The 21,762-nt window shown below is 38.1% G+C and overlaps 1 pseudogene; it reads left to right on the top strand.

The window, feature by feature from the left end:
* LOC118995732 (ran-binding protein 3-like) overlaps nt 1–10,464 on the top strand; it is a 29,835-nt pseudogene extending 19,371 nt beyond the window's left edge.
* Nucleotides 10,465–21,762: the final 11,298 nt, after the last annotated feature.

Here is a 21,762-nt window from a genome sequence, read left to right as displayed (position 1 = left end):
ACAAGGATTCAAAAAATGAGGAGAGACTGAGGAAACTCTGGGACAACTTTAAATATTCCAACATACAAATCATAGTTGTTCCAGAAGGAGAAGAGGAAGAAATTTAAATCTATAAATAAAGAAAGAAAACTTCCCCAATCTGGCAAAGGAAGTAGACATACAAGTCCAGGAAACTCAGTCTCAAAGGAGTTGACCCAAGAAGAAACACCAAGACACATTGTAATTATATTACCCAAGATTTAAGATAAAGAGAGAATCTTAAAAGCAGCAAGAGAAAAGGAGACAATTATCTAAAAAGGAGTTCCCATAAGGTTATCAGTTGATTTCTCAAAAAAAACCTTACAGGCAAAAAGGGGCTTGAAAGAAGTATTTGAAATCATGAAAGTCAAGGACCTACATCCAAGATTACTCTATCCAGCAAAGCTATCATTTAGAATGGAAGGGCAAATAAAGTGCTTCCCAAATAAGGTCAGGTTAAAGGAGTTCATCATCACCAAGCCCTTATTATATGAAATGTTAAAGGGACTTATCTAAGAAAAAGAAGAAGATTAAAAATACAAACAGTAAAATAAAAACAAACTCACACCTATCAACAACTGAACCTAAAGAAAAAATAAAGGAAAAAAGAACTAAGCAAACAAATAGAACAGGAACAGATTCACAGAAATAAAGATCACAGGGAGGGTTATCAGTGGGGACAGGGGACAGGTTATCAGCGGGCAGAATGGGGTAAAAAAGTACAGGGAATAAGAAGCATAACTGGTAAGCACAAAATAGACAGGAGGAGGTTAAGAATAGTATGGGAAATGGAGAGGCCAAGGAACTTGTGCATACAACCCACAGACATGAACTAAGAGGTAGAGATGCTGGAGCCAGGGTTGGTACAGGGTGGAGGGGGATAAAGGGGAAAAAATGGGACAAGTGTAATAGCATAATCAATAAAATATACTTAAAGAAAGAAGTGGCTCCTTTTGGTAAAGAATGGTGCTTAAAACCAAGATCTGGGTGCTAGGTGAAATTACTGTTACTGGGATGCCATTGCTTCTACGCCTTCTCAATGAACTCAGCCAGGAAATGTATGCATGTATACTAATCTATGAATAAGTGCACATCTATATCTCTTTTTCCATTTACCTATCTGTCTATATATCTTTTTGTGAGAAATATATTTAGTAACTGCACTATAGCATTTATGTATAGTTCTTTCTATATTTAAGCTTCTATACAAGATATTGGTTTTTTTTAATTAATAATTTATTTTCTTCCACAACAACTTCAATATTGTTTTTAATTTCTAATTTAATTAGGTTTGGTTTTTAGCATACATATACTGCTTTTATTCCCCCAACATTCTGGTGGGTGGTAATTGCTTGTTTACTTAGGGAAGAGAAGAGAGTTATGAAACACATTACTGTAGTTTTAAGAATCAAAGCTACACAAAATGATACAGAGAAATGCCATTTCTTCCTTATCACTTCTACCTTGATCCTGTTCCCCCAACTTTTTACTCCTTTATCTTACAGATTCTAATATGATGGACATACAGAAATTATGACTGTAAGCTTTAGCCTACTGCCTAGATTGCTAAATGATTACAGATATAGCCCTGGCTGGTATAGCTCAGTGGATTGAGCATGGGCTGCAAATCAAAGGGTCACTGGTTTGATTCCCTGTCAGGGCACATGCCTAGGTTGCAGGCCAGGTCCCCAGTGGGGGCCACATGAGAGGCAACCACACACTGATGTTTCTCTAACTCTCTTTCTCCTTCCCTTCCCCTCTTTCTAAAAATAAACAAATAAACTCTTTAAAAAAATTTTAAAAGATTACAGCTATATGTGATATGCTTAAATTTTACATACTATATTTCAAGAGTAAAAGGCAACATATTTTCCTGCTTATATCATATTATGGTTATTTTTTGATACATAAACATTTTATTTACCTACATTACCTTTCTATTTACTACTGCATACAGCTGGGATTTTTTTGCTCAAATTGTTCTACCTTTAATTATTAGGAGATCCCTGTGGTTAGCTACTGTGTTCTATCAACATATATTTTGGTTGAGCACACCCATACTTACAGGCCAAGGAACTCTAAGTCTTTCTTATATTTTTCTTGCTCTAGACCTGGTATCAGCTCTGAAAGAATGTGTAGCTCCTTTTATTAAAGAATGTTGTTTAAAACCAAGATCTAGGTGCTTTTGCTGAATATATCTATTTTTTTAAACACCCTAATGGTCTTCAAGATGGCTGGACATAAATAAGTGAGTGAATCTTGAGTTTGCCTCCTTCTCACTGAGACTATTTTGAAAGGTGGAACCTTCACTTGAGATGGGACGAAATTTAAGGAAATGTAAAGGCAGAGATAAAAGAAAGGACAAACAAACAATTTTGCTTTATGTTCTTTTATCATGGTTTTGGTGGTCTGTAATAACTCCCATTCTATGGACATGGTATAATAAAAATATACTTCAAATCTTTTTAAAAATAGGTATGGTTAAATAATGCATTTAAACTTAATTTAAATTTTAGTGCACTTAAAAAGATTTCAACAACATTATTTTTAAGTAACATCACTCATAGTTTTAGAAAGAGTTATTTAAGAGTTATTAAATGGAATAGTATTTAAAATGTTAATAAGATTAAAAATATCCTAAAGAGTTTCTTGCTTTAAAAATTATACTTTTAGCTTTTATTTATACAAGAGAATATGTTGTATATATACAAACATATACATACCTAGAGAGAGAGAGATACCATATGTTTAACTCATTTCAAGTCACTACAGTTTCTATGTTTGTGTTTTCAAATGAGCAAGCTGATCAGGATAAGTTGATGACAAAATGCATGAATCTGTTTTACTCAAATAACCTAAGTGTTTGGTGAAAAGAAACCTGAAGACTTAGGATAAGTATGCTTCAAATAATTCATAAGACATATATATACTAGAAATTTATTGTTTATGTGAAATTCAAAATTTAAGGAGGTGTTATGTACTTTGTGTGATAGGTATCTCATGCCCAGTAGGACAGGACTTAATCAGACTTAGTGAGTTATCAAGAAAATAAAGTGACATTTCATGCACACCTAAGCACATGGAATAAGATTCAAAGGTCCTAATCTCAGTCATTTCCTTTTGTATAGAAAGGGGCCTAGGGTTTCATAGCAAAGAAAGTTTCAGAATCAGAAAGCCTTCCTTCACTGGCTATCCAAACTGAAATTGAGGGAAAGGATGAACAAAATCCGGTATGTGTTTGCAAAGGAGTAGTTCTTTGATTTTTCTCTGTTAGGATTCTTTTCTTGGTGAAATGTTTTGTTTCCTACCAGAATCATATACAGAGAGAAAAAATAGAATTATCTACCATTTCAAAAAGAGAGAGAATAGCCACACCAATGGCATAGATAATAGTGGTATTAGTAACAGTAGAATAGGGTAATTTTCAAAGGGCAGCAGAAGTTGCTATCTTTTATGCTCATCCTCTGATTATATTCTGACACTAGAGCTTGTATTACAATACAAATGAAAAAAGATTGTCAGGTACATGCATTTGCTGCCCTAGCTTATGACAGATAATCAGTGTTTTCAGTTTATTCATAAAAGTAAATTATTTAACCAAATTATGTTGGGAAATAGGGAGGAAAAAGAACATAATTATGTTTTGTTTAATGTGTTCTCCAAGGTAAAGCATAGTAATTTGTTCCACTACTTGTAATACATAAGGCTATTTCTAGTAGCTTTTTTTCTAGATATTTATCTGTCAATCTCCAGCTCATTAACACTAGCTATTAATGTTTGATTTGGAAGCAAAAGATTTAATTTGTAATATACTATAAACTTGATATTAGACAATATGTATACATTTTTTAAAGAATAGGCAGTCCTCACTATATATAATTGTGCAGTGCCATAAAAATGACTGTACTAGGTGAACCACACAAAGTAATCTCACTAAAATAGGAAAAAAATTATAATACACAATTTCATGGCCTTCAAAAGTATTTGTCAAAACAATAAAAATTCTCTTATTTTAAGTATAAATGTATAAAAATAAGAGTTATAAAACGAGTATTTATTTTTGTACACTGTAATTTAAAACATTAAAAAACATTAAGAATCAAAGTGATTTATTTCTTTGTAAAATACATGTCAGGAGTAGCTTTCATAGTGCTTGTCTTATTATTGTACTATGTGGAGTAAGTATCTTTCCTATACCTTGTCATACTGATTCCACAGAGCTCACCTGGAGGCCACGGGAGGCTTCAACCCAGTGGCCCTGTCCAGGTTATTGTCCTTGCACAAGAAAGAATTCAAGATCAGGACAGAATTTCAGCAAAGTGAGTTGATTTATTATAGTGAAAGTACACACTCAAGAAAGAAGTGAGGGTGAACTCAGAGAGCAAGTCATCTTGAGGGGGTCTGCATGAAGGTTCTTATCATGGGCAAGGGGATGGAATGGGGTGGTTTTTGGTCTCTGGCACTTGGGTGTGGGTGGAAATTTTTACAGTTGAAATAGCAAACTTGAATTTTTACAGTTCAACTCAGTCCCTCTTCTCGGGATGCTGGCTCACTCTTTAGACATGTTCTCATTCTCAGGACATGTCTTCAAAGCTATGATGTAGGTCAGCATTGCTTCCCCCTCTGGCTGAGAGTGGTTTTTGTTTGTCTCAACTGTTTCTTACACAAAGAAATTGGGAGGGGGCAGTAGGAGACAGGTGTGCAGCCACCAGTTCCCTCCGCAATGTTCTAGCCTAGAGGGGAGGGAGAGGGTATAGCCCCAGGCCCCTGTTCCTTATTCTAGCTTTCCTGCCTCAATACTCCCTTCCAAGTTTTAATCTGCTTCCAATATTCTATTCTTTCCATTTATCTAATGCGAAGCTATCGCCAGCATCACTGCCTCTGAGATATCGTCAACCATTTTATCCTAAACACTTTTCTCATTTACATGCATAAATTTTTCTTTACTAAGTTCCTTTAGAGTTCTTCAAGCTGTTCTAGAATTCTATTTACCCTATTCCATTTTTCCCAGCAGTATCACTGTTTATTTCTTTGCTTCATTTTCATCTTTGTTGGCCAAGCCCATGTTTTGATTATCCATCTTTATAAAATGTCACATGAGTTTAACAGAGGAAACAAAAGAGCAACATTACAATAGCTCTGCTTTATGTGTGTGAACTGAATAACAAACTCACAGTGACCAATCACTGACAGACCAGGAAAGAAGTGATAGGATGGTCACTGATAATGATGTTCACCTATTATTTACAGAGATTCTTGTAGGTAAGAGGTATCAGCCAAATTTATACTTTATGTGATTACCTTACATACAAGGTTTACCTTACATACAACCACAGTTATGTACATTTCCTCTATCCATCGGAGGGCTCCACCTACAGGGCTGACACGGATGAGAATAAGTGTACTAAGACATGATTTGCTTGGGGAGGAAACATGGCCAATCTCTCAAAGGAAAAGGGCCAAAACCCTTTTCCTCAACAGGCTTTTATTGGGTTAATTTTGCACAGGAATACAGGTAAAGCTCATTAATCACTGTCAGGCAGTAAGGATCAAACATTAGATAGCATACAAAGATCTACGAGGGCTATTCTGAGTCAGGGTCTGTTAGCTAAAGGGCTACAAAATTTTGGGAAACAAACTCATTTCCTGCTCGGATCCTTATCATCTAATTGAGAGCATTCTAAACAAAGCAGGTTTCACAGGATTTTACATATTCTTTCTTAGGCCTGATCACCAGGGAACCTGCCCTTCCCAGCACTCCCCTCTGTCATTGCACTCCCCTCTGTCATTGCTTCAGGCTTAAGTCAGGCAGGGGAAGTAAGCCAGCCTAGAGATTACAAGACTTCTCACAGACAGAATGAGGACTCAGGCTATATCAACTCCGAGAGGTGAGAGTCCATCATCCTCTTTTGCTATAGCCCCCCAAGTCCTTCCCTGGGGGCTCCCTGTGATCATGCCTGTCTTAGGTTGTCCCTCCCTTGAGGAATCTTACCCATCATTGGCTAACTGATCATGCACTGGGGGTTAGGCAGGGTGAAGTAAAAGGGGCAGAAGTGGTGCCCCTGCCAGGGAGATAATCTTTGTCTCCTTAGTGGCTTATGGTCTGAAGGTCGCTCACTCAGCCTTAGCCATGAGGGATTATAGCTTCTGATACCAGGTAGAGTGGTTCCTAACATCTATCCACTTTCCTTCCATGGAGGAAAAAATAAACAACTTTAAAGTATAAAAATTACATACATTATATATTTATACAAATTAATTTATAAATATGTAAATATTTATATCTAATATATTATATATATCAGATAAAACAATATATTATATATATAAACATATAAAATATTGTGTATAAGCCGCCCTGGCTGGTGTAGCTCAGTGGATTGAGCACGGGTCTGCGAACCACAGGATCGCGGTTCGATTCCCAGTTGGGGCACATGCCTGGGTTGCAGGCCAGTTCTCAGCAGGGGACTCGTGAGAGGCAACCATACATTCATAATTCTTTCCTTCCCTTCCCTCTAACGATAAATAAATAAAATCTTTTTAAAAATATTGTGTATAAGCTGAGAATTTACAAAGAACTTACAAAGGATTTGTGGGGGTAACTTTGCCCTCAAGTCCCCCCGTCCACCACAGATGAAAGCAACACTACCAAGACATGATCTGCTTTGGGAGGAGAGATGGCCAATTTCTCAGAGGAAAAAGGCCAGGAAACCCTGATTTTATTGTAATACATAGGAATACAGGCTGTAAGTTTCAAACATTAAATAACATATCAAAGAAATCTGAGGGCTTAGTCTGAATCACTGTCTGTCAGGAAAGGGGGTTGCAGAAACTTTGGGAGACATACTCATTTCTTGCTTGGACCCTTAATATATGAATGGAAGCACTCTTAGCAAAGCAGGCTTCACAGGACTTTTAGGAATTCTTTCTTATGCCCAATTACCCTGAATCTCGCTCTAGCCAGGCAAGGGGCTGCACTGCCTCACCCATCACAGGTTTTCAGGCTCAAGTGGATTAGAGCCAGGAAGCGCTTCTCCCAGAGGACATGGGGACCCTGGCTATGTCAGAATAGCCAGTGGGCAAGGGCCCATCACTCCCTCTTTGTTGCAGCCCCCCCGAGTCTTTCCATGATGGCCTCCCAAGTGATCGTGTCTGGCTTGGGTTGCCCCTCTTCTGAGAAGTCATACCTGTCTCTAACTAGGGGGAGGGGAGAAAGCAGAGACAGCGTTTGCTATCAGAGACCAGCTTTGTCTCCTCGTGGCTCGCCTTCCGGAGGTTGCTCACTCAGCCTTAGCCATGGGGGGTAGTTACAATTCCTGAAGCCAGGCAGAGTGGTTTCCAACAAGGATCAAAAAAAACTTTTTAAGCAAAAAATACATTTTAAATAAGAGGGATAAAAGACATTGTTCACCCAAAGTATGGATTCTTCATACATCTTTTATTTTTCTGTAGAAAAAAGAAAATTTTTGTTTTTTTAAGGAGAGTAATAAATTGGCAGATATTAAAACTTTATGTGCATGACCTACAGAAAAGAAAGCCCTAAAAAAATCTTATTCTCAGTAGTCAGGATATAATGTTAAATTCTTTTAACTGACATTACGAGAATTCAAAAACTGCTGTAAATGTCAGCAATCATATCTACAAAGGATGTCTCTGAGGATGGGATTAGGCAGCAAACACACCCTGAAGTCAACTGTTAGTTAACATCAAATATCATCCTATACTCCAGCAAAACATCAAGTTCAGAATCTAAGAAAAACCACACTAATTGATATTAAATCACAGAGGTAGGTAACGAGAAGTAATTAGACATCTATGAATACCCAGAAGACCTTACCCTTTCTTTGCCTGTGCAGCAATTTTCAACTACAAGACCCTAAGGGACATTGCCTCTCTATGTATGGGTGAGGAGTATCCACATGAAAGTGTTCAAGATTAGCAAAGACAAGCATCAGAATATGGAGTCGGAAAGAAGTAACAAGGACAGACATAAGAGGCAAGAATCAGCAAGTGCATCATTTTCCAGCTAAGATTACACTGAGGAATTTTATCTCAGTAACACAGTCAGATGAGCACAAGCAAATTTTAGAACCAAGTGACTCAACTGGAGTGAAGAATTCTCAGTTAATATGCTGAGCCATATGATGATGGGATAATTCTTGACCAAAGCTTGAATATTAAGCAACAAGACTGTAACTAGTGTTACAAGTCCCAGAGCATATATTTTTCTAAGTCAGGTCTGTCCTAGGGGCCTAAGTTTCATATTCTTTAGCTTTCTTTCTTTTGTCTCAAATTAAAAGCATGTTATAAAATTTTACTTATAAAAAAAGAATGTTATGATTACTAAGTGCTTTGGAAACACTCTGACCTTGAGGAGTGCACTATTTGGTTTTCAAACGCAATGCCTCCATGAATTTAGAGGCTCTGAGGTGGCGGGTGAATCTGAATATCATTGATTCCTAACATTCTAAAGTATTAGGAGTTTATTTAGGAGCTGAAGTAGTTTATTTGGTCTCAGTGAAGTTTTCATTTCGCTCAGATTATAAGGATCTCTATCCTTCCTTCACTAGTCTATTAATGACCTACCGTGTGGCAAGGGCTTTATTGTCTATTTATTATGAGTAAAATTATAAATATGAGAATTCCTATCCTTAAGACCTTATATTCCAGGAAATCTTGAGAAATAAAGTGAGATGGAGACAGGAAATTCCAAGATCAGCTTTGAATATATTAAAACACGGACTCAAGGGCTGGGAGATGCCTTGGGAAGTGCGCAAGCGCAGGGCTTGCTGGCAGAAGGCCAGCCAGGACCAGCGCAAGGCCTTGTGGGAGGACTTGAAGGAATAACATGGCGGACTTGGTAAATCGAGTGGTCCGCTGAGGGCTCCAGCCCAGAAGGCGGAGAAATTTCTGACCCAGGAGATAGAAATTACTGCTCTCTTGCCAAGCGAAAAACGTCCTCTTCAGCCCAATTCTCACCTTCACAGTAAGTATCAAGAAATAATGTTTTCATGTCATCAAACCCCTGCAAGCCATCTGCTGGCAATTCCGACTCAGCACCACAGGAGAGCAGTGAGTTCTGGTTGAAGCCGCAAACACTGATGATCCATGGCCAGGCTCCCAGCGCTGGTCTGCCACGTCGGAAGCCCGCAGGGCAGTGTTACGCGCTCCACGGTTACACGCACTCTCACAGCCTGTCCTGAGCAGTGTCACCAAGGGGCTCAGTGGCCCCGCAGACTATGCGGGGGGGAAAAGCGACATCGATGTCACCCAGCAACCCCACAGAAGTCAGCCTGACTCGCGCCAGCACCTGAGGAGGAGGAGGAGCCCCAGGAAAATGAGTCTAGCGATACTTCTGAGGAGGACAACTATGAGACAAAAGGAACAGGTTACAAAGTAGTAGTTGTGTTTGGTCAGAACTTGAGGGACAGAGTTAATAAATGAGAAACACTGAAGCTGCTGACGTGGAGGATTTTGGACACTCGTTCACGAATGCCAACTGCAACCAACTATTTTTTTTCTTCAGTTTAGGGAACTCGAACAGTTGTTGTGTCATGCTGATGCCGCCAGCAACAAATTTACATTTGGCCAGAACATGAGCAAGAACATATTGAGCCTACTTAAATTAAAAGAGGTCACTTCAGGTGCCAGGAGGGAGAACTCGGCTGTGGGCCTGGGTCTAAGTCCCGGCCTTAGGAAGCCGCCCCTGAGAGAGCCCCTGGCTGAGTGGGCAACTGCCTGCACCAAGGAAAAGGCACAGAAGCATTTTTTGGAAAAATTGGAAGTCATCAACAGAGAGGAGGTAGAGAGCAACCTGTTACAGATCCAGTGTGAGCTGTTTGCCTTTGAAAAAACCTCGCATTTGTGGGTGGAGAGAGAGGCTGGGGTTTACTTAGACTCAACAACTCTGACACTGCATCAACTGACCACTGGATATTACAATCCCTACTAGTGGATGCAAATCCAGGGTAGCCTGAGGCTGATCCTCAACACCAAGCTATGGGCCCAGATGCAGATTGACAATTCCAGTGAGAAGAGCATCCACACCATGGCCACGGATACCGAGTACCAGGGCATGAAGGTCTTTCTGATCTTGGCCAGCTCCAAGTACACAGGCTAGCTGTATGTGTCCTGCACCACTGCATCCTGGATGTACAAAGCCATGTGAAGGAGGAATTGGGGGCCCCTAAGCCTTGTGCAGCACCATCCACTGAGGATGACAGTGATAGTGACAACATCTTAGCTACGTTGTGGGCCACAAGAGGCTGAGTTGATGAAGGAGACAGGTAGACAGCCAGAAGCACATAGCACTAGGAGCTGGCCACTTGGGAGCCTGCTGCTCTGTCTGTCTGTCCAACCACCCTCCTTCCTCTCCCTGTCAGCATGAGGCTTGGGCGTAGGGAACCACACTCCCCGCTGGATTGGTTGCAGTCTGGATTTGCATGCCTGTTCAGTAGCAGTCTCAGGAACTGTGTGCAGGTGGCTTGGGACAGGAGAGCTCATCATGCTGATGAGCAAAATGAAAGCATTTCTTCCCTCCTCCTTTTTAGGTGAAGTGGCACATTCAGGCTTGTCAGGGCTTCTCAATAGGACTGGGATGCCTGGTTTCTTCACTCCTTTCTGCTGCTACCACACCTGTGGGTTCCTGCCACCTGCCCAGGCTACCAGGTTTGTCCCCACTAGTGTAAATACTGGCCCTACTGTTTTTATCTCCCATTTATTTTCTTCTAATTTGAAGGTGTATATTTGCAGATATTCCCCCCTAAGGCTTTGCTTTTGGTTTCTTAAATTAAGAAGCTCATTCATGTGTGTTAAGCAGGCACAACTCCAGCATCTTCATTATCTCTCTAGTTACAGCCTGTGTGCTGGGGCCTTACTGGGAAGCTAAGGGTGCTCTGAGGGCCGCTGGAGGGCAGGCATCTACTTGTTCCCCACCCACGGTTCATCCAGGCTATCAAAGAGTGTTGAAGGGTAGGCATTACACCTGGAGACATCTTAGCTAGAAAAAGGTCACTGTACCAAGGAAGGTCCCCATCCCCTCCCCTCCTGATGTCCCCATTATGTGTCACCCATCATTGGGCACCTGGGCACTCACCTGCTTTCCACTATTGGACATTTCTTGCCCATCCGTAGATGTGACCATGCCCAAGAACATCCTGGGTCAAAGGCCTCCATGACAGACAAAGGGGTTCCCTAGCAGGGCCTTTGAGAAGGGGCAGGGGACTGGTTCCAGACTGCAGGCCACTGTTCTAACACTCACAGTACACACAAGATGGGTGCCATGCCCCTCCCATTTTATAGCAGGGCCAAGAGCCCATCTGGGTACCCCTTGCCTGCAGAAAAGGTCCTTATGTACAGGGCTCTGAGAGATTTTGGAATAAATTTCACAGCCCCACCCTCGTGAGGGGTACAGAGGGATAAGGCCTGGTCTCTGCAGCTGTAGTACCTACACCTTGGTTGACCGTGTGCAGCTCAAGCCTGAGCTGTGAGAAGACACTAAAAGGCCCCTAGCAGATGTGGTCACACTTCACTACTTTATGCCTTAGCCAATTAGTGACAAAACCAGATGCCTATGTGTTTTGGAACATTTATATAAGATTGTCCTATGTATTTGGGAACTACATTAAAACTTTTAACTAAAAAATATAAGAATAAAATATAAAATAAAATAAAATAATAAAATATGGATTTAAGCACTTTCCTGTCTTTCCAGAGAAGCAATTATAATAGAAATTGGCAAGTATTCCTAGTCCAACACAGGCAAAAGTATTTTGCAAATGATATCAATCAGCACATAAGATTGTTAGATGTGGGACTAGTAAGAGATAATACTCAGAATATTGTTGATTCTACAAAATTCAGGTAGATGTTGATCTTCACAATAGCAGTATATGGTGATGATATTACATAGTATCAGGGGTGTCATCCATCATTGTTTTTATTTTTATTTTTTACTTATGTGTATAATTATATTTATATATCCATGTATCTGTATTATATAATATGATTTATATATCTTGTAGCCAACTCTGTAGTGAGTGTAATTTTTCCAATGTTCTATAGATGGCAAAAAATTTTCAGTTTTATTCTTTGCTATATTCCTAATGCTGGAACAATGCTTGCAACATAATAGATGAACAATACATATTTCTTGACTGTTATGTCATGTAACAGGCAAAGTAGGACTATATTATCACATTTTTCTTACCCTGTAGCTGATATGATATATCCAGAGAAATGCATTAATGAAAGCTAAAATCATAAGTAATGTCTGTAATTTGATGTCACTTAATTTGTTAGCCTATGGATAATTATAATGTCTCTAGTAATCCTGTGTGCCACAGGATGGCCCACATGAAAGGAAAAGAAATATGAGAGGAAATACATCATTTTGTGGATAGGTTTAAATTTTACCATGTCAATATTGCTTGATAATGCAGGATACCCATTACAAAAGTGTTTTCTGTAAGGAAGGACATCTAAATAATATTTAAATGCATTTAACAACACTGAAACACATACAAAAATTGTTCAAGCATCTACCAATTTTCTGATTAAATCAGTGATAATGTTGATATACCTTTTACGGTAGTTATATTAATGGTAGTTATATTAATGGTAGTATATATAATGGTAGTTATATTAATACTTTTATGGAGACAAAGCAAGCTTTGTTATTATGAAAACCTTTAATTTCAATTTATCTTGCTTAGTTATCTTCTGTTGTAAGTTGATGATGTTTTTAAAAGTAATAATACAAATTTTAAAAATATATTTATATTTTAAAAGGTCAATTGATTTAGTCAAAACTGAACAATCTGACATGGAATACTTGGACATGTTTAAAATTCTAAAGGTGTTATGAAAAAGACTGAAGTTTTGAAACTACCAATTAAAGTCCAAGGATATAAAATTGGTTCATTATTTGTGATGAAGCATAATGGGGGTATCAAGATTAGTGGTTGGTCTAGAATTAGGATCAAGACCTTCATACCGATGTATAAAGACCACAAAGAGACCATTGTCCTAAGAAGGAATTTCTAATTCCCCTTTCCCGATCTCTGCAGCTCACAGTGCTTGTCTAAATAAACTTGTTATCTTCACCTTTCTTAAGATTTTTTCATCTTGATTGTCCGCCCAATCTTACCCACAAGTCTGGTCATTTGATTGTCCACTAGTTTCCATCCTTCTTCAGTTTTGACCCTGGTACCAATACACTCTAAATCATTTTTGAACTCTAGCATCACCGTAATTTTTCTATAGCTTTGCGATACCTTGGGTTCATTTTCTCCACGGCCACTTCAGGTCCTGTGTTTTCAAATACTTTATTCTCCCCCATTAGAGTTTTTGACCCTACATCTATTAAGTTGCAACCCAGAGAGAACAATTATAACTGTCCTGTTATTCTACTTAGAAACGAATTTACAGTAATGTAGTATAAGTATCACTTCAAGCATAAGTACCTTTCAAACCCATGTGCCTAATTACTTTTCATAATTTTGTGTTCTTTTTCCATAAGAGAACTGGAAAAGTTATATAAGCTTCATAAAATGTGAGTCGATGTCAACTTCATCTATAACAAGAATAATTCAGAAATATTAGGAAAATAATAAAACATTTGTAAGGAACTGATGGGTACAATTACAGGGGGGCAGACCCCAAAAAACAGAATTATCTTCTGGAGAGCAGGACCCTTGTAGAGCAGGCTTCCCACGCTGGGTGAGTGTTCTAAGAACCCATTGGTATCAATGCACCAGTTGGCATTGTTGTGAGAAGCTACATTGGGCTTTAGGGAATTCTTTTTTGAAGATTTCTTCAGTGCATTTGCCCATTTCATGATGGGTGATTTACAAGGACACCTGCTCCCACCATGCTGAGTGTTCAGCAGTTTTTGACCAATAACAAAATGACCCCCATGTCCTATACTCCCTATTCACCCCATCTCACCCTGAGCCACTTTTTAATGTTTTGTTTTGTTTCCCTGGATGAAAAAAGTCCTCAAAGGGAAATGTTTTACCAATAGGGAAGGGGTGAAACAAAAAAAAAATGGCAGATGCACTGCTCAAATTTTGAACAGTGGAAAAAAACCTCTCAATAGGTGTGTTGTATCAGATGGAGAAGACTTTGAAGGTGACTGAAGTTTAAACATGTAAGAATAAATACACAATTTTTAATAAGTAAATTCTGGGGTTTTATTAGTTCCCCCCTCATATATCTTGGACACTGAGGATAAAACTACCCATTCTCTCACATAGTTTATTTTCTAAAATAATATGATTTTGTTTCATTAACTTCACTAGCATAACCTCACTTCCAGAAGACTTTTACCCAGGCATGTAAGTGTATTGTTTACTAGAGGAAACTCAACTTTTCAGTACAAAGCCTTAGCGGTTCATATCCTATGACTCTGAACTCTTAGCCCGCAAATTCTTGCTTTGCTGTTTCTACCAGTCTTAAATCCTGAGTATTAAATCCTGATTCTTAACCCAATCCTAATCAATCTCTCAATCCCCACATTAGAATACCCACATTAAATCAAGCTGCAAATCAATAAAATTTCATCTTGTCCACCTTCCCCAGTGAAACATTTGCAAAATTCCTGTTGAAATAGTCTTTTTTCTCTAGCACAATAAATAATAACTCAAATCTGTTTTAGGAATAGATTATATCATTGATATTTGAAGAGCCAGCATACAACAGTTTACAAGTCCTTTTGTGTATTTGTATAACTGAACAGAATTATTTTAACTGTAAACATTTCTAAATTATGATCACATCCAATAGTTGAGAGGATATAATATATGAACAGATGGGTCTAAACCTGGTGATAGCCATTAGTTACCTTCATTAATTTTTCAACATCCTTTGCTTGTTGGACATAAATCAGAACTTTAACATTTAAACACTGAATCTAAATTCTCTATACTTTTTCAGTTTCTTCTGAAAATATGTAAGTATTTGTGTAAAAATGTGCAAAATATGTAAAAGTGAAAGCTTTAAAAAGTAACATTTGGGCCCTGGCTCATGTGGCTCAGTTTGTTTTGGCATCATTCCCTGCCCAGTCAGGGCACATACCTAGGTTGTGGGTTCAGTCCATGACCCAGATCCCCGGTCCAGGTGTGTACACTCCAGTCCCCAGTGACCAATCACTGCTTCTCTCTCACATTGGTGTTCCTCTTTTCCCCTAAATGAAAAGAACAAGTGCGTGGGTGAGGATTAAAAAGAGTAACATTTGATTTTCTTTTTTTAAAATATGTTTTATTGATTATGCTATTACAGTTGTCCCCCCCTTTATTCCCCTTCGCCCTGCACATCCCTTCTGACCCACATTCCCCACTTTCAGTTCATGTTCATGGGTTGTACATGTAAGTTCTTTGGCTTCTACATTTCCTATTCTATTCTTAATTGTCCCTCATCTATTTCCTACCTACCATTTATGCTAATTATTCTCTGTTACCTTTTCCCCCTCTCCCTCACACTCCCCTGCTGATAACCCTCCATGTGATCTCCATCTCTGTGATTCTGTTCCTGTTCTAGTTATTTGCTTAGTTTTTGTTTTAGTTTTGTTCAGTTGTTAATAATTGTGAGTTTGTTGTCATTTTGCTGTTTATACTTTTGATCTTCTTTTTCTTAGATAAGTCCTTTTAACATTTCATACACTTAGGGCTTGGTGATGGATGAACTCCTTTAACTTGACCTTATCCAGGAAGCACTTTATCTGCCCTTCCATTCTAAATGATAGCTTTGCTGGATACAGTAATCTTGGATGTAGGTCCTTGCCTTTCATGACTTCAAATACCTTTTTTCAGCCCCTTCTTGCATGCAAGGTTTCTTTTGAGAAATCAGCTGACAGTTTTATGAGAACTCCTTTGTAGGTAATGTCTCCTTTTCTCTTGCTGCTTTTAAGATTCTCTACTTCTCTTTAATCTTGGGTAACTTAATTATGATGTGCCTTGGTGTGTTCCTCCTTGGGTCCAACTTCTTTGGGATTCTTGAGCTTCATGGACTTTCTGAAAGTCTGTTTCTTTTGCCAGATTGGGGAAGTTCTTCTTTATTATTTGTTCAAATAAGTTTTCAATTTTTTGCTCTTCCTCTTCTCCTTCTGGCACCCCTATGATATAGGAATGTTTAAAGATGTCCTGGAGGTTCCTAAGCCTCTCCTCATTTTTTTGAATTCTTGTTTCTTCATTCTGTTCTGGTTGAATGTTTCTTTCTTCCTGCTGTTCCAAACCATTGATTTGACTCCAGGTTCCCTTCCCATCACTGTTGGTTCCCTGTATATTTTGCTTTATTTCACTTTGGGGACCCTTTATTTGTTTCTTCATTTTGTGACTGAGCTCAATCAGTTCTGTGAGCATCTTGATTACCAGTGTTTTGAACTGTGTGTCAGATAGGTTGGCTGCCTCTTTGTCTCTTAGTTGTATTTTTTCCAGATCTTTGATTTGTTCTTTCATTCGGGCCATATTTTTCCTCTTGATGTGCCAATTACATATAAGGAATAGAACATTAGGTGTTCACCAGGGTGGGGCAACCCACAATGTGGTACTGTGGCAATGTATGTGTGGGAGAGGTCTGATAGGGAACAGTGCAGCTTGCTCTGCTCTCTGGCAGTTTTCAATCACTTTCCCCACTCCCCACAGTCAAATTGGGCCCTTCTGGTGCTGATTCCCAGGTGTATGTTCTAGGACACTGTGGGTCTCTCCAACGAACTCTCCTGTGAGGCTGGGAGTTTCTCTCGCTGCTACCTCAACCCCCACAGATGTTTTCAATCAGAGGCTTGGAGGCTTTATTTCCCTGCGTTGGAGCCCTGAGTTGCGCGGTATGTCTTGCTCCCCATTTGCTCCTCCTGGTTTATCTGAACTCAAATGTGGGACTGCCCGCTCCACCAGCCGCCACCTCGCCAGGTCTGCCAGCCACCACCTTGCCCTCCCCAGTCCTCCAGCCACCACTCACCATGCATCCTCTTCATGTGGCTGCCTGTCTCTGCCCCTCCTACCAGTCTGGATGAATGTTTCTTCTTTAACTCCTTGGTTGTCGGACTTCATACAGTTCGATTTTCTGTCAGTTCTAGTTTTTTTGTTTTGTTTTGTTTTTAAATTCATTGTTGTCCTTCTTTTGGTTGTGCAAGGAGGCAAAAAGTGTCTACTTACATCTCCATCTTGGCAGGGAGTCCAAATCAATGTGATTGTTTCTTAAGGGAAATAAATAAAGCAGAGTGAATTTTTTGGAATTCACACTTGATTTTGGAAAATCATACGATTAAATGTGATTATGTGTAGGAATTCCTTTCTCTCATTAGATTTCAACTAAGAGTCTTAAATCACCAAGTTTTAATATCAAAGATGTTAACTAAAGAATGGTCTGGTCCCCATTTTCAGTTTATTCAGTCTAGCTATGAAATAATTGTCATTCCCTCTTCTGAATTTCTCTGTCAACTACAATACCAGAGCAAAAAGCAGGCGGGCAGTGGCTCAAGTCTGCATGAAAGTAAGAGGAGTCAGCATGAAAACAAAATGCAAAAAATTATTGACCATTTGAAAACATTCCATTATCTTTATTGCCACAGAGACAAAATAGAAACCCTTCACCATTTTCACTTCTGCAGCCACACCATCCTGCTTCTTTCTCTTTCTACTCCTATTAGTCCTGATATTGATGTAAACCAATTTCATTTTGTAATAATATATATGTAATGACATGAGGAAATAAGAAAGAGGATGAATAAAAATATCAATGGAGACACTGCATTCCTCTGTGATCCCTGTGACAGTAATGAGCTTGGTAATAGCTCATATTTGTGGCATTTTCTTTCAAGATTGAACATGATATATGGCTAGATAAGTATGAACAAAACAAAGATAAAGAGGATTAATTTGTTGGAAGAAATTGAGGGATGTGAAGAACTTCAGGTCAGGTCAAGAAAGATATCCTGAATCTTTTATCAGTTGCTCTTTACAACTTAACCATGTACTGTTGAACTTTATCGAAAAAAGAAATGTAATCTTTGTTTAATGAAGCTTTTTGTATTAAAAATTTCTAAATAAAACCAAAAATAAACATGTTTGCATAGTTATAGAGAAAAATTATTTTCCTAGATTTTTGGGGAAAAATTAATAAGCATATGTCAAGTGTACCTTTATATAAATATGCTAATGTTACATAGTTAAAATAGTCCATGTAAAAACCAACTGTGATATAATAGAAAACATTTCTGCTAATATGCTATTATTTTTTCTATAGCCTGAATTATTCCTACATCTGCTTCTACTATCCACTTTAATAGTCTGTTCTAGATTGCAAGTTCTAAGAGGTCAAAATCTTTGATCTCATGTTCTTTGAATTCTCCAAGTTAGTTTATGTGTGCAGGATAAATTTGAAAATCTGTGACAATTGCATGAGCAAAGATATTCATTTTCACTTAGAGATAGATATTCACAGTTTGCTTTCATAGAAGGCTGTGTCCCCCAAATATGTATTTGTTTATTTATAATGCCTCTGTGAATGCTTCCCTCTGAATTAGACATTTTGAATTCCAAATTTACTATTTTATCTTATGTTACTGCTAAAATTAAGAATTATTAGCATAATTTCCAGTCTAATATAAGAGAAAGTTTTTTGTTTTAACAAGATGGTTTCTTGTTCAAGTGTTCTATAAGTCACATTTCAAATGCTTAAAACTCTTCCCCCACATACAGAGTCATTGCATGGCATTTTTACCCTGGTAACAATAATAATGATAATAACAACAACGATTTTCCCACACTTGTGTGTTACATCAGTATTTTCCCCTTCATGAAAGTCAGGCAACAGATGATTTCACCAGGACTATCCTCTTTGCCTACTAAGATTTGTAAGAGGAAATATACCTAATTTTGAAAATCATCTGGGTGGCAGCCTTTCATTTTCAAAAGAATGTTGGAGTCACCAGGATCTGAGATTATGGCTCTGGGTTTCAATGAACAATTAGGAAACCATTCATTTCTTGATTCTGCTATGAAGGCCAGATATCAGGCCACAGAAAGCTGTAAAGCAATGCTGACAGAACAAAAACCTTTATACTTCAGGGCTGCAAACAAGGCCAACAAAAACTGAGACTATATATTAACTGGTGATGTAAAGTTGTTAATGCTCAAACAAAGTTATTTTCGTTAAAAAACAATATATCTCTCTTTTTTGGGTAGGTTTGGAATTGTTACTTTGTTTTTAAGAAATTCAAGAAAGGGAAAAAATTAGTCCCAATGTCCTGGAGCAGACGTGATAAGTTAAATGAAAGCCTCTCCAGAGGTCACATAAATGTTTTCATTTACATAAATCAATATCATTTTATCAACATCTCATTTGGAAAGGATCAACTTTAGGAGAACTCTTTTGCTAAATATCAAAAAATTCTCTTAGGGTGACATTTTTACCTTGGATTTTCTGTCAACCTCAAAACTATGCAAAGAGGGAAGAAATCCTGATGTTGATTTGTCCAGCCACATTCCTGATGAAATTATTTCACATCTTGAAAGGGACCCAAGTTATGAATTAACTACTGGTACATATAGCACCCTGGAATGCCTTTACTACATGTTACCTTGGAGCAGATGAATGTTCACCGGAGGGACACACTTGACGAGCAGTAGTCTAGATGTCAGCCTTTGTCCCCTTAGTTCCCTCAGCCAGATATGCCTTTGTGCTGTTGACAAACTACACAAGCATATGGTAGCCTTGGGCTCAATTAGTAGCTTTATGTATCACCTGTGGTAATGGAATTATTGCTCTGTGTGTTTGATTTGGGCCCGTTATATTACAGGGTTGTGGAGTACTTATCCTTATTAATTAGGAATAGAACACATGTTCTATATTTCTATATGGGCAAGCTTTAAATATCCTAGTAACTTTTATGTAAGTCAGTCCCCTTGTAAAGTATTTGATTAATATAAATCTAGATGTATATCATTACTACAATACTTACCTCCTATCAGAAGAATTATATGAATATTTACATAAGATTTAATACTGACTTATAAATTAATATGAGCACCACAATAGTGTTATTAGTTACTAAGGCACATTTTGTCTCAGCTCCAGATAAGTGACCCATTCACAATGTCAGATCTAATGAAGATAACCAGCTGCTGCGTGCTGCTAACACAAATGGTATGTAGCATCAAGAAGACAGTTCTAGATGTATATAATGGGCTATCATCCAGAACATAATGCCAGCTTTTTGGAATTATTTGGGTGCCAGCTTTTGGAATTATTAATTTAGATCAGAAAAAAAATCCTCTTTTCTGATGCATCTGAAATCTGTCATTTACATCATTTACCTTCAATCTCAGCCCATGTCTTGGAAGGATCTGATAGCTCTATAAATTTATTCAGCAATGTGTTTGACAGCCAGAGTATGACTTTGCTGCTTAGGTAAACTTGGGAATTTACATATTGAATAAGTAATGCATAAAATAAAAAGTAATAGTCAAAGAATAACTTAATTTGATGGTTGTGGAGGTAATCCAGCTGGAGTGGAGTTGTGAGTTCAACAATATTGATTGCCTAGACAGGAATACAAAGCACAATATTACTTGGCTGTTTTTGTGCTAACTAGATTCTCAGATCCTGGTAGTTTTCCAAGCCTAATGCTCCTGCCTCTCCATTGATTACTTGAGCTACTTGATATCCCTTCAATAATTTTTTGCTTAATTTACACAGAATTTGTTTCTTTAATTCTCAACCAAGAGCTCCGTGATACAAGCACATAGAAAGAATTACGAGTATATTAAGAGACTTTCATTCCTTGGGACATTTTCTTTCACATGATGCTCTAATAATTATATAGCTTTATAAAAATGTCTTGAATAGTGTGGGAGGTGCACTTGTATTTTTGATATTCTGAAAAACACACTCAGAGGAGCAACAAATGTGGATATGCCCTTTATTACTCACTTTACAGGGAAGCACACCAACGGCAGCAGACCACTGTGAGAAAGACTGCATCCAGCCTCCAGCCTCTAGCCTCCAGCCTTAGTGCTTCACCTGGGTTTATGGAGGAGCAGTGTATGAAAATTCTACATTTTTGTGATAAACACAGGAGTCTTGAGGTGGCTGGGACATTCAGATACAGACTATTTTTTTCTCATTCCTCGTGGCTGCTGGATAGTCAACCACCTGTTCTCTGAGGTTGTGGAGGGGCCATGTCCTGAGTTACCCAACAAATAGTCGTAATGAAATTTTTAGGTGGGGAAAACTTGCTAGTGGTCAATATTTTCCAAAATCCTGAAAAATTTTACCCAAGTTCTGCCTCTTCAAGCTTAGAAGCCTATGTTTTTATTTTGAATTCACTGAACAACACTAAAGGGTCAGTTTAAAGGGAATGTTTACAATTATAACATGTTCTAATGTATTATTCTGTATATTTTTACTCAGAAATTACTTTTGATTTTCATGAATGGAATGTAATTTATACAAATACTATTAGGGCAAACAGTCCATTTTCTAACCAACCACCAAATACCATTAGTTACCATTACCATAACACATGGCTTAAATACAATAACAATGCATGTGTTTTTATAGGCTACATGTGAATTTAGATCAATATAAATAATCATTTTGACTGATACTTTATCAGAAATGATGTCCAAAATTCTACCCTGTATTAAAATACCTATTCACTCAAAGTTCTACATTTTCTATGTGAGTAATGTTAGCTCAACATTATACTGAAGAAAGTAGAACACAATGTCAAAATTTCTAGGCCAT

Source organism: Sturnira hondurensis, unplaced genomic scaffold (assembly GCF_014824575.4).
Source record: "Sturnira hondurensis isolate 20B ecotype Veracruz unplaced genomic scaffold, ASM1482457v3 Scaffold0010428, whole genome shotgun sequence".
In the NCBI taxonomy this organism is placed as follows: domain Eukaryota; kingdom Metazoa; phylum Chordata; class Mammalia; order Chiroptera; family Phyllostomidae; genus Sturnira; species Sturnira hondurensis.
The sequence above is the reverse complement of the archived record's forward strand: the minus strand, read 5'-3'. Positions and strand labels throughout refer to the sequence as shown.